The sequence below is a fragment of the Sarcophilus harrisii genome, chromosome 3, assembly GCF_902635505.1.
Source record: "Sarcophilus harrisii chromosome 3, mSarHar1.11, whole genome shotgun sequence".
In the NCBI taxonomy this organism is placed as follows: Eukaryota; Metazoa; Chordata; class Mammalia; order Dasyuromorphia; family Dasyuridae; genus Sarcophilus; species Sarcophilus harrisii.
The window spans coordinates 320,263,280-320,278,045 of record NC_045428.1 but is presented as its reverse complement, the minus strand read 5'-3'; positions in this window follow the sequence as shown (position 1 = coordinate 320,278,045).

Genomic DNA, 14,766 nt, shown 5'->3' with positions numbered 1-14,766 from the left:
CCTACTGCCCTATTCAGACTGCCGCACTCTGTAACAAAAATTTTTAAAAGATAGAAAAAATATAGCCTAATAAAACGAATCAACACATTTAGTATGTCCAATAGCATTCCAAATCCATAGTTTATCATTTTGGCAACAAAGAGAGGGAAGTGCATTTTCTCAAGTCCTTGCTGGGACCAGGCTTGCTCCTAACAATTATACATCATTCAGTTTTATTTTTAGCTTGCCATTCTTTGAACTTACATTTTTGTAATAATAGTATATACATTGAGTTCTGCTATAATGTGTTTTGAAAATGCAAATGATACATTTTGAGTATGAGTCAAATTTTTAATTGGCTTCTTGAGATTTCTTCCAGGACAAACAATAGTAATGTAGAAAACTATTCTACTTCACAATAACTCCCAAACTGTGACCCTTCTCACTCTCATTTCCACATAAACTTCAAGCTGTTAAAGATGTTAAGTTAAAGTGCCACATTTATTATATATGTGCTGCAGAAGCTGTGAGTAGAGCAGAGCCTATATGACTTTCTTTTTTGACTTAGGCTGTGGCCCAAGGCCCCATCCACCCAGGCCCGAGTCCTTCTCCTGCCCAATTTCCTAGGAGTGAAGACAAAACAGCAGGGGAAGTCAGCAGACACTATTTTGTGATGACTGCATTAGCATCCTGGATACTTTAGAATCAGCTGGAGTCAGGATCAGCAAAATCCTTCATCTTTTTTCTTTGTGGAGGAGAACGGAATGGCGATAGGAAGTAAGAGGAATCGCAATATGAATTGAGCTAGGAGTGACTCTGGCTTTCTCACTCCACCCCCTACACCAACAGATCAAAACCTGCACAGAGCAGTGGGCAGGGCCATTCTTTCTCTAAGCATATGCTAATAAAATATTGTCCAATTGGTAAGTAGCCTTAAGTGCTGGGACCTCAGTGCATCAACTCAGTTTCAGCCCCTTACACTATTTGTTGTATTTTTTTATATTTTGTAACCATTTAATATGTGTAAACTTGGGCTACCATTTTCAAAATTAGGTTTCTGTCTATTTTTATGTGTGATTGACAAAGTTTTTGATGATTGTGCTCTTTAGCCCTATTTGCCTCACGTAACGTAATTTTTATTGTGAAATTTTGCATAATTTGGAGTTTGGGGAGATATTATAGCCTGTAATTATTTTTCTAGTTCTGCTTATTGCACTCTGCATCAGGTCATATGTTTTATATTTCTTTGAATTTTTCAATTTTCAAATACCTTATTTTTTATCTATATATTACATTACATCATTGTACCACAGTTTGTTCAGCTATCCCTCAGTTAATAAGTACCTGCTTTTATTTTAGTTCTTTGCTACTTCAAAAATGCTATTATGAATATTTAGGTATATATATAAGAACTTTCTTCTTGCCTTTTACCTCCTTGGGATATATGACTGGCAATGAGATCTCTAGGTGAAAAAGCATAGTGATTTAAAAAAAAAAAACATAATTTCAAACTGCTTTGCATAAATGATTAGACCTGGAAATGGGAATTGGCTATCTTCACTCTGCTGTGCTGAAATGGACCTAACCAAAAAAAAAATCAATATATAACTCTTTAGTCTGTGTCTGCTTACTTCCTATCAATGCCAAAAGAAACAGAAATTTCAACTACAAAATCTATGCACTTAGCTATACAGGAAGAAAAACTAGCAGTTTTTAATTCAGAATCAGACTATTGAAAAAGGACTAGGATCCATAGTATCTTGTTCTTACAGCATTTGGAAATCTATCACAGCACTATCTAGGTGAAAAAGCATAGTGATTTAAAAAAAAACATAATTTCAAACTGCTTTGCATAAATGATTAGACCTGGAAATGGGAATTGGCTATCTTCACAGCTCTGATAATTCTACATTAGTGTGTTTGTGCTTAACTGTCTCGTTTTAAATTAATATAGTTCAGTGATAAAAGTAAATATGCATTTGAGGCTCATGAACTGTGGTTTTGTACAGGGGCTAATTAATAGAGTATCTTAAACTAGAAGTAACTTTTTCTAGAGGCTTATATGTGAGGGGTTGGTGCCCCAGGTCCTATGTTATATTTTAGAGTGCTTGTTATTATTTATTTGAAGATATTCTTTTGCCATCTTTACAAATACAATCACAGAGAAGTCACTTCACATCTCTAAATCTCAATTTCTTAATCTGTAAATTCAGTGAGTTAGATTAGCTAACTTTTGTTGAAGTGAGTAGGACTTCACTTTTTAAAAAAGCCTAAAATGTAAAAATTTAAACTTACAAAATATATGTTGGAATTTTAGTTTACATTACTAAATAATAATAAAATTATTAGTAATTCTAATAGCATTTTTCGAATAAAATCTAATTTGTAACAATTCATTTGAGAAAGAACTTTTAGGAACTTAAAGATTATATAAAACGAGGTTCCTAGGCATTTAAAAAGACACTTTCAATGATTGCTCTTTACATATTTCACTTAAATATCCCTCATCTCCCAGGGAGTATTATAGGTACTTAAAAATGAGGAAATTGAATTTGTGTGTCCTTCACACCCAATCCTACCTGTCATCCTCCCTGGCAACTGAGACAATAAAGATCATTAAATGAGGTTGTGTAGTACATATGATCTCAGAAATTATTATTGAGCTGCTAAAGCTATTCTAATCAACAATAAAGAAAATTGTTTAACCTAAAAAATAATTTAACCTAATATAAACCTCTTTGCTGCAAAAGATTTTACATGGAGAATATAGTAGCCTATCCCTTATCCAGTGATGAGGTGGGCTTGGATTATTTCTGTGGGATCAAGTTCTAGTATTTACCATTTATTGGATGTTGATAGATTTCCAAATGCTGTAAGAACAAGATACTATGGATCCTAGTCCTCTTTCAATAGTCTGATTCTGAATTAAAAACTGCTAGTTTTTCTTCCTGTATAGCTAAGTGCATAGATTTTGTAGTTGAAATTTCTGTTTCTTTTGGCATTGATGGGAAGTAAGCAGACACAGACTAAAGAGTTATATATTGATTTTTTTTTTGTTAGGTCCATTTCAGCACAGCAGAGTGAAGATAGCCAATTCCCATTTCCAGAGCAAATTGAGCATCAAAACACCTCTTTTAAGATGAAAATTCATTTTACTATGTGTGAAACATTCATTTTGGCTTTGGTAAAATTATTTCCTGTTTGGTAAACTTATTTTTGAGCCTATTGTTCACTAAAAGAGATCTGTAACTGTATATACTTTCCCAATTACTTTTGCATTTCCCTGGATATATCCTATTGATCAACATGCAGGAAGGGAATTTAACCAAAAAGTTGTTTCATTGTCTCTTTCCTGGTAAGATTCATTAATCCTCATTACTGTCTAGAATGATTTTGATGAATTCTGTCTAGAATCAGGGAGGTACTTTAAATGTCAGGCATAGTTTTCTAAATCTAAGAGCTATTCAATTAATATTTGTTGACTTAAAAAGAAATCCTAGCATTTGTTTCAATCCATGATTTCTAAAAATTAAAAAATAAAAACAAAAAAGACTTCATTTCTACAAGAAAAAGTCTATGTATGATATGTAGACTTCTTCCTCATTTTGTTAGTCCACTCCTTTCCAAGTCCATTTCCCAAATTTACATCTCTCAGAGACTAGTAGAATGACGTTGTTGCATATGATTTATATAAATCCCCATGTGCTTGTCCCTCGGCGCGTTTTCCTAGTTGTCAGTGAGAATAAAATATTTAGACATTTGGAGAGCTGCCGAATGGAAAAATATTACTGATATTTTCCTTCTCAACTGGCAGAGTCAAAATATAGTTATTACCAGACATGTCCAGATGGCAATAATTACTGCTCCCTATGGGTCTGAATCAGCATCACCAAAATGAGTGCTGTGCCCATATTACACAACTTAAAATTCCACTGGTGGCAAGCCTACTACATGTTTTAAGGAAAACTGGAGAAGCATCCTCATATACTGAATAGAGAGCTAGCTTCAAAGGCAGAAAGATTAAGTTTGGTTTCTGATTATTATCTGTGTAAACACAGGCAAGTCACTCAGCATCATAGTGTCCCAGGTAAATGTCTAAAATTATAAATTGCAGAGTTCTCTGTACTACTGAAATCATAGGTCTGTCTGGTCCTGTGGTTTTAGAATAAAAAAAAATATTTATGATGAAACTCCAGTTCTTAGACCACATGAAATACTTCTGTCTGGTTCTAATCCCAATATGTGGAGGCTTGGTGAACCTTCTTCTGGACCTAAGTGATTAAAGGGGCTGGCATTGTAATGTCGCCAATATTGTTTGGTCATTTCAGACACGTCCAACCTTTTGTGACTCCATTTGGAGTTTTCTTGGCGGTGCTAGAGTGGTATTTCCTTCTCCAGTGGATTTATTTTGTCAAGCAATCAGAGGTTAATTGACATGCCCAGAGTCACCTAGTGCCTGAAGCTGAATCTGAAAGCAGGTCTTCCAGACTCAGTGCCCCATCCCCACTGAGCCAGAAGTACCTCGAACGATGACTCTTACTGGCTAACAAGCTGTCACTTTTTGCATACAAAAAGCTTGAGCTGACCATCTCTTTCTTTCTTCCCAGGTGGATTTTGAGTGAAGAAGATTGCTTTGGCAGTAGGTCCTATTTCCCACCCAGCTACTACCCATGTTTACATGACATCCTTGTTTCTTAAGTGCTGATTATTTCCCTATCTTACTTAGGTGAACAAATGGTTTTACTGCCTGGTGAACAATGAGATTAAAACATTCGAGTCTCATTACCATCTAGAGTCCCAGAACTGGTATAGTAGTAGTTTAATCTAGCAAGCAGAAAGAACAGTAGCCTAGCAACCTGTGTGATGAAGGCCAACAGTAGATTGATCCACCAAGAGCAAAGATAATTAGTCCTAAAAGGAGCTAGCCCATCTGAGCAAGTTGAATGACTCATCCACTGATGATCTCCAGTCATCAAACTGGGTGGGACCTTCCCATGCAAAGAGAAAATGACTCTCAGGGCTAGGACTCAGGAGGTATCCCTCAGCTCCACGTGTTCTCTACATATGTACCTTTGCATCTGCCTTTGTATCTTACATTCCGTTTGTCTTTTTGTCATCCCTGACTCTCTTAATAGGATTAGCTTAATAGGATTAGCTCTTTTTTTTTTTTTTTTTTTAACTGTCATATAATTTTTTGACAACATCCTTTATTCCATCAGAGTTCCTCCTTAGTTATAGATGCAGGCTGCTCTAACTTCTAATGCAGTTTTTATTGTTGTTGTTTTTACTATAATACTGTTTCTTTGTTTCCATTGCCTGTTTTTGTATTGTAGAGTTCAGCTTCTTAAACTGGTTCCTGACCCCACATAGGGTTTTGCAATTGACTGTAGGAGTCATGAAAGGATGATTTATTATCAGTAAATGTTTGATTTGTATACCTATTTTATATACCTATATACCTCGAATCATGTAAAAATTTCTCAAGGTGAAAAGGGATCAGAAGTTCAGAAACTTTAAAAGCTCTTCATAGAACAGGGATAGAAAGTTAAAAAAAAGATGAGAAGAAGATTAGAAATGAACATGCAAAATTTTCAAAAGGAATGAACAATTCAAGAACAAACTCCCCCTGATTATAATGTCAGTATTTGATTATGGAGAGGATTATTATTTTCATGTGATTTTATTGTTCTGTTGTTACATCTTCAAAGGACAATGCATGAAACAGAAAGCAAGATAAAACAAAAATGACTCATTACCATTAAAATGCCACCCTCTAGTCCCTTAACCCTGTTTGCCTTGGTTTACTCTTATATAAAATGAACTGGAGAAAGAAATAAAAAACCACTTTAGTACCTAAAAAAGAAAACCCTAAATGTGGTCATGAAGAGTAAAACATAAATGAAACAGCTCAGCAAGAATAACAAACCATATTAGGAAGTTATTTGTACTCTCTGTCTTTTGTCTCCTCTTAGAAAAGATATTCTTCTGTGCCTAATACCCAAAACTAAAAAGTGGGAAAAAACCAGTTCAGCAAAACTAGCACATCAACCAAGGATGACCATAGTTTGTGCAGTACTCTTCTCAAAAGAGGAAGGGAAGTGTAACATATCTCTTCTTAAGGGTAAAGCTTGACTATAATTTCATAGAATCTATTTTTAGTTTTTGTATTTGTTCTTTCCATTTATGTTATTATAGTCATGGTATATATTGCTTTCCTGATTCTACTTACTTTCTTTTGTGTGAGTTCCTTTAAGTCTTCATATATTCCATGGGGTGAAGTCTAATTCATACTCTAGTAAGGTCTTTCACCAAGCTTTCTCTAAACTAGTTTTACTTTCTACTACTTATCTATATCCAATTTTATAAAAAATAATATACACATGCATAGAGAACATCATTAAAGAGAAGATTATTATTGAGAGCATTTTAATGGATGTGTTAGTGGGAATAGGAAAACTTTTGTGATATTGCACAGTAGACCATGTTCACTATCACGCAATTCAGTGAAAGATGTAAAGGGACAAATCAATTGTGCTCATTGTTGACCATTAAAAAAAGCTTTGAATTGGGCAGGTTAAAGTGTTACTTTAAAGCCAATAGGGTTTATTACATACTACATTAAACTTATACAATTATACAAAGCTGTCATAGAAGAGATAACTTTGCTTAAAGGTGTTCTTATCATTAATATAAACTAATATATAAAACAGGAAAAAATGTGGTCATTAAAAGTGTTCACCACTGACATGGAGTACATCCAATGCAGAGTCCAAATTTCAGAAAAATCTCCTATAGATGAAGAGTTCCTCCAAATGTTCCTATTTATAGATTATGCTAGATGCAGCAAATCCTGGAATATTGTAAAGGACACTGGTTGGATCATTAACCATTCTTCCAAAAAGTGTGGTCTAACTATTTACATAGGAAAAACTAAGTGGATGAATACCTATTATCCATAAAATGATGCTCAGTTAGATAGAAAGCCTAAATGAAACAATTACATTTCTATAGTGATCTATTTTCATGATCATTGATAATGGGATACCCCTACCTCTCAGGACTTTGACAGTTCCTAATATGTCATGAAAAAGGAAAAATAGCGCTCAAGAAAAATTAAATCAAGAAGAATGGCTGGGCACGTTAAATGTGTGGGGATGAGGGATGGGATGTGTGTGTGTAAATCCTGAATGGAGGTGATATAATTATAATGGAACTCAGAAACTGATTTTTTTTTTAGTATTTTATTTTTCCAATTACATGTAAAGATAGTTTTCCACATTTATTTTGTAAGATTTTTGAGTTCCAAATGTTTTTCTACCTTTATCTCCCTACTCTTCTAGTCAGCAAGCAAATGTACAATACTTTTAAACATTTTTCCATATTAATCATGTTGTGAAGAAAAATCAGAATAAAAAAGAAAAACCAGAAGAAAGAAAAAACACAGATTATTTAGTCATTTTCCAATTAATAGGCATCAACTCAATTTCCAATTCTCAAGAACTGATTTTCAAGATTTTTCAGAGGATTTGAAAATCTAATGCAAAAATTGAAAGAGAGCATGCATGGGAATAAAATTAGAAAATGAAGAAGACATCTGAAATATCTGTCCCATATGACTACATTCTCATTTCTATAAAATCTTCATAAGAACTGAAAATATCTTTGATAACAATTTAAGAGGAAAATTCAAATGAAATAGACTTTTGTAGATAATTTCTACAATTCTAAGATTCCAAGATAATTGTCTTGGAAATTTTAACTGAACTCTGTTGTACTGAAAGTTTGTTGATTAAAAAACTCCTGGTAATAATTTTATATTTAAGATATCTTGGAAGGTCTTTAGGAAGATCTGTCTCAATTAGGTAGGCACAGCAGAGGGAGGCTCTGCCTGGGGAATCTGCGGGGAGGCTGTTAGCCAAAATACAATAGCATTGTCTACCCTGTCATGGTTCAGAAGACCAGCTGTGAGATCTCAAAAGCAACTACAGACGGCAAATTATGAACCCCTGAACCTCATCATAACAGGTGGGACTTGGCCAGGCCCATCCAGTACAGTAGAGAAGCCTGCAGCATCATGATCCCAGTGCAGTCAGTGAGAAGCCCCTGTCCATGTGCAGAGGAAGGTTGGGACAATCTCCCTGTACCCTAAGTGCAGATCTCAATCTTTAAAAATGAGCAAAAAAAGCAAAAAGAACTCTGACCATAGAAAGCTATTAGGGAGACAGGAAAGAACAAACCCAGAGGACAGCAGAGGTAGAATGCCTTCAGGTGAAGCCTCAAAAGGAAATAAAAACTGGTCTCCAGCTCAAAAGGCTCTTTTGGAAGAGTTCAAAAAGGATCTTAAAAGAAAGACAAAAGAAAAATGGAAGAAAAAATGAAAGCTATGCAGGAGAGTTATGAAAGTTTGAGGGGAAAAGCAAACATTTAGAAAAAGAAACACAGAAATTGACTGAAGAAAACAAGTCCTTTAAAAATAAATTTGGTGAAATGGAAAAAATATATACTGAAGAAAACAACTTCCTAAAAATAAATTTGGCAAAATAGAAAAAACCAACTTTAAAAAAGTAGAATTGGTGAAAGGAAAAAAAATACATATTGAAGAAAACAATTAATTAAAAAATAAATTTGGCAAAGTAGAAAAAGAAAACAACTCCTTACAAAATAGAATTGGCAAATAGAAAAAAGATCTATTGAACAAAACTCCTTTAAAAGTACAATTGGCCAAATGCAAAAGGAGGTTAAAAAGCTAATGGAAGAAAAGCTAACTAAAAATTAGAATTGGACAAATGGAAGTGAATGACTCAATGAGATATCAAGAATCAGTTAAACAAAATCAAAAAATGAAAAAATATAAAACACCTCACTGGAAAAAAGAGCTGTTCTGGAAAATAGATCCAGAAGAGACAATTTAACAATTATTGTTCTACCTGAAAGCCATGATGAAAAAAAGAGCCTGGAAAACAGCTTTCAAGAAATTATCAAATCGAGCCTCAGACACTTAATACTTCCTAGCTGTTTAAACTTGGGCAAGTCACTTAACCCCAATAGCCTCAGGGGGGGAAAAAAGGAAGAAAGAAAGAAAGAAAGAAAAAGAAATCATCAAGGAAAATAACTTTAATATCCTAGAACTAGGGGATAAAATAGTCATTGAAAGAATCCACTGATCACCTCCTGAAAGAGATCCTAAAATGAAAACTCCAAGAAATATTGTAGCTAAATTCCAGAATTATTAGATTAAGGAGAAAATACTACAAGCAGCCAGAAAGAAACAATTCCAATATCAAGGAGCCACAATCAGGATTATCTAAGACATAGAAGATTCCATATTAAAAAAAAAAAAAAAACTCCTTGAAGCAAAATCTCATCTTAAAGTCTTTTCTCCAACAAAGTTTCTATCATGTATATTTTAAGATCAAACAAGATTCCTTGCAATAATAGAGATTACTTTGTTTAAAGAAACTCTCACTTTCCAAAATCGAGTAAGACATTTGAGAGGGAATAGTGATTGCTGATAATATTTACTTCTGTTATGAAAGAAATCTTGTACAAAATACAGTAGTAGAGAGGTTCCTTTACATTATGGGAACGGCTAAATATTTGTTTATAGTTGTCATCTTGATGGCATTGAGTGCCAGAACACTATGGAACTTCTTCAGTGAGATAATAAAAATAAAAGCTAATATTTATATAGAATTTTAAATTTGTAAAATGTTCTGTAATTATCATCTCACTTAATCCTTACAATCCTCACCTTGGGAGGTAATTGGTCTTATCATCCTCATTTTACAAATGAGGAAATTGAGGAAAACAGGTTAGATGACTTACCCAGGATCACAAAGTTAGTAAGCATCCGAAGCTAGATTTAAACTCAGGTATTTCTGACTCTATTTGCAGTGTTCTATTCACTACTCCTGGTGCCCCTCCCTGGTAACTCAAAGAAGATAAATGAAAGACTAATCAGATAAAGAATTATACATATATAAAAATATAAAGGTTATATTTTAGATTATAACCTGAGATTGAATAGACTAATTCAAAGTTAGTCCAAGAATGCATATAATTTAGACAGCTATTGCAGATGTATAATGAGAATCAGATCAAGAATTGAACTGAAGAAGAGCAGGTTTATCTAATTTGGGTAATTGCACAGTGATTTCAATAATTTCAAATTTCTCTTTGCTACAGGAGCATATCTTTTTAAATACCAATATTCTTCCAGAATAACTATCTGATTTGTGAATTATGGAATAACTTTCATAAAAGAATCAAAGGGGAATGAAAAGATGCATGAAGGGTGTAGGTAGAATGCAGCATATTAATGATAACTTGCCCATATGAATTAGTATAAAAGATATTATCCAAAAAGTTCAGAAAGATAAAATTTTTACATGTAGAAAATGAATAACACATGGATTGTTCAAGTGTTTCAATGACTGACTAAATATTAAAAAGACCAACAGGAAAATTTCTAGGATGTTGGGTATATCCTCTGCACAAGGACATGGAAAACTAGTTGCACAGGAAAAGAAGGAATGGATAGGTTGCAATCTGCATGAGTAAAGGAAGTAGCCACACTGAGGATATCAGAGAGCCACTGAAGCATTCACATATTAAAACTGTATTCTTTTTTAATAATAGCTTTTTATTTTTCAAATACATGCAAAGATAATTTTCAGTGTTCACCCTTGCAAAACCTTGTATTCCAATTTTTTTTCTCTCACTCCTCCCCTCCCTCTTCCCCTAGACAACAATCAATCCAATATAGGTTAAATACATACAATTCTTCTAAACACATTTCCACAATTATCATGCTGCACAAGAAAAATCAGATCAAAAGGGGAAAAAATGAGAAAGAAAAAAGCAAGCAAGCAAACAACAACAAAAAAGGTGAAAATTCTAAGTTGCGATCCACATTCATTCCTTATAGACATCTCTGGATGCAGATGGCCCTTTCCCTCACAAGACTATTGGAATTGGCCTGAATCGCCTCATTGTTGAGAAGAGCCAAGTCACTCACATCAAACTTTATTCTTGATCTCAAGCTAGGGTAGGCATGAGGGTGGAGTACATAGATGTGCCAAGATGAACTTAGTCATACTGGAGAATGACTAATAGAAGAACCTGGCTTTAACAAACTGAGGGCCAGGACTAGAAGAAAGTTAAACATATGTCAGGTTCCAAAGGTTTTGTATTGAAGAAAGACAAGTTTTATTCTAGCTTTTAAAAAAGAAAAGAGAATGGAGTTTAAAAAACCTAATAGGTTGGTGAGCTAGAATAGCAAAATCACAATTATAAGGAAGGAGAGAAATGGGTAAATAGCAGTACATTTGAAAACAATGAGTTTCAACAATATTGTAAAATTGACTGTGAATGACAACTATTCTTAACAATACAATGATCCAAGACAATTCCACAGGACTCATGATAAAAAATAACATCCACTTTTAGAATTGATAAGAGTCTGAATACAGATTGAAGCACACTATTTTTCACATGTGTTTTCTTTTTTTTTTAAATTACATAACATGACTAATATGGAAATATGTTTTACAAGATTATACATGTATAATCTATAGTCAATTGCTTACTATCTCAGGGAATGAGAGGGAAGAAAGGAAGGAAGAAAATTCAGAATCAACATTTTAAAAACTGGATTTTAAAACTGATTTTATATGCAACTGGGAAAAATAAAATATAAAATTTAGGAGATCAGAAATTCAAGATGTCTGATACAGCAGTTAAAAAAAAACCTAATATAATTTAGGCTCTATTACTGCCAAGGACCAATTAGATATTTACAATATCCTTCTGGTGCCATACAAAATTATCAGCTTATAGGAGGTTGTTGTTCCTAGCTTTCAGCTCATCATCACCTGTGGTTGTCTTAGCAAATGATTCCACTGGTCTAGTGTGGCCCACGGGCTGGACATTCCTTACTCCTGATTTAGGGAGACTCGATAGCTTAGTTCAGACATTTGTCATGTGAACAGAAAGATCAGTTTTTATTTCCTTGTCCTCAGAGAACAAAAGTAGAAGAAGCTGCAGAGAAGCATATGGGCTTGAATAAGGAAAAACTTCCTTTACAATTAAGTCATGCAAAAATGGAATGAAGGATCCCTGAGGTCCCTTCCAGCTTTTCTGTAATTCTATGAGCTGGAACTATAGATATAGGGAAAATAGCAGCAGTTAACTAAGGAAATGATTCAGGAAATGAACATGATGGAAGGGAATTATTTGAGTTGGTTCCAGACCCCTTTGGGAAAAAAACATCTGGATAAAGAGGCTCCATGTAGGCAGTGGAGAGAGACTTTGGAATGGTGGACATGTGTGGGAAGCTGGCCCCATATTCTTATATTTGCTTGAATCTAGAGACAGATGAGGATGGACCTCCTCCTCAGTGAGATCATTCCCTCCTTTGGTTGAGCTGAGAACTGCTTCCAGGTGAAGAGCTCATTTACTTTGTGTATTCTTTGCTGTATTCTAACTGGAATAACTTTTCTGATTACCATCTGTTGTTGTTTTGTTTAGATAAATAAATTTACTTGCTTTTTCTTATTTTATAGTGAGTAGCCAGTGCTTAATGGGGAGAGCCCAAGCTGGTAAAGATTAGTAAAGAAGCAGCTTAACCTCTCATTCTCTAGTCTAGACAGCCAATATTTGAACTGTGATTGATACAATTCTAGTTCAATATTTCTCTTGAGGATAGGTCAGGGAAGGAACAAACATACAGTCATGACCCTTTTCCCTTTCTTTTCAAAACAGAAAGTTCAGTCTGTCTTCAAGTGGACTAGGTCAGACTCCAGAGCTATCCACCCCTGCCCTAAGTGTGCTAGCCATCTTTTATATATTGGTCTACATATAAACCACATACATAAAATATTGTTTACGCTGAACTAAGGTTCTAATGCTCGTGAGTGGTTTTTAAGTATGGATTTTTATTGCTTGTTCTTAAGCTGCATGATTTCATGGTTTTCTTCTTGTGTGAACAGGTTGACCTTTTTGGCATCCTATTAGTCTACAGAAACACCCTGAAATGAAATACCTGGAAAGTGGCAATGTCAAGAAATTAGTCACTCTGCAGTTCACCTGGAGACGAGCTTTTCTTAGCCGTGTTGTGTAAGATTCTGGTTAGTTTTCTGGAGGTCTCTGGACCAGCCTTTGTTTCAGCAGACTAATCACCGTTAGAGCCAGGGATAAAGTCCACATTCTTTACTGTTTCCTTCACAATCTAGTTTCTTTGCCTAGGGCCTGGGCCAGCTTTCTGGAGACCCTTCAGAATATGTCTTGGTTTCGGGGGGGGGGGGCAGGAGGACCACCACAACGGTCTCTGTCTTGAAGTCTCTCTGAGTTCAAAGGCTTGTGCTCCAGCCTCCAGCCACCACAAAGGTGGGAGATGGAATGAATGTCCCTCCTTGGCTCTGAGAGCTTGAGTTCCTGCCTCCAGTCCTCTGAGTCTGACTCTGGCTGAGTTTGTCCCAGTTTATATGCTCTATTATAATTAGATCATTTACAGTATACTGAGTATAAACCAATTTTTATATCACTAGGGAACCATTATTTATTGTAAGATTAAATCAATCATACTGAACTAGAGAACTATTAATCATCATGCTAAACAAGATAACCATTGTCTTATCAGTTCCACGGAATTAACACTTTGTAAGAATCCTTGTTTCAAATACAGAGTTCTGGCTCATTACAATGTTAGACCTGCTAAAACTCATGATCTCTTTACAAGGCCTTCAAAAACATAGAGTCAATTAAATTCAATATATAATTTTAAGCACTACTGTGTGCAAAAGACTATTAGGCACTCTGAATGTATGGATAAAGAATGAAATATCCCCCCCATCAAAGAGCTTACATTCTACTTGAAGAATATAAAACATGCACAAATAAAAATGTATAAAGTAATTTCAAAAGCCAGAGAATGTTAGTAACTAGAGGAATTAGGTGAATACTCAAGAAAAGTATCATGTGGGGATTTTGTAAAGGAGAGGAAAATGAGGAGGATGAAGAAGAAAAAAAAAAGAAAGAGGAGAAGGAGGGGGGAGTCCATGCTAGTCCATGGTGAAACCATTCTAATTCAAATGGAGCTTTGGTGTTGGAGGGACTGGTACAGTATGGTAATAGGGTCTCAGCTGAAGTGTGATAATCACTGATAACTCATGAGTTATGAGAACTGAAAACACTTAATAAAGGAGGCATTTGTCGGTATTTCAGGTAATAAGTAAGGCAAGCTGCATTTCCTCATCCAGCAGTTATGTGTTCATGAGCACATAGTGCCTTTGCTTCTTTTGTATTTGTTCTTCTATGATTTTAGGTGGAAGAGTATCAAGAGATAGAATTGACTAGGTTTATGACCTACTGCATTTTATTTATTTTTATTTTTTATTTTTGTTAATTACAGCTTTTTATTTACAAGATATATGCATGGGTAATTTTTCAGCATTGACCCTTGCAAAATCTTTTGTTACAATTTTTCCCCTCCTTTTCCCCACCCCTTCCCCCAGATGGCAGGTAGTCCCATGCATGTTAAATATGTTAAAAGTATATGTTAAATACTATATATATATACATATACATACAGTTGTTTTGCTGCACAAGAAGAATTGGACTTTGAAATAATGTACAATTAACCTGAGAAGGAAATAAAAAATGCTAGTGGACAAAAACAGAGGGATTGGAAATGCTATGTAGTGGTTCACACTTATTTCCCAGAGTTTTTTCTCTGGGTGTAGCTAGTTCTATTCATTATTGAACAAATGGAACTGGTTTGGTTCATCT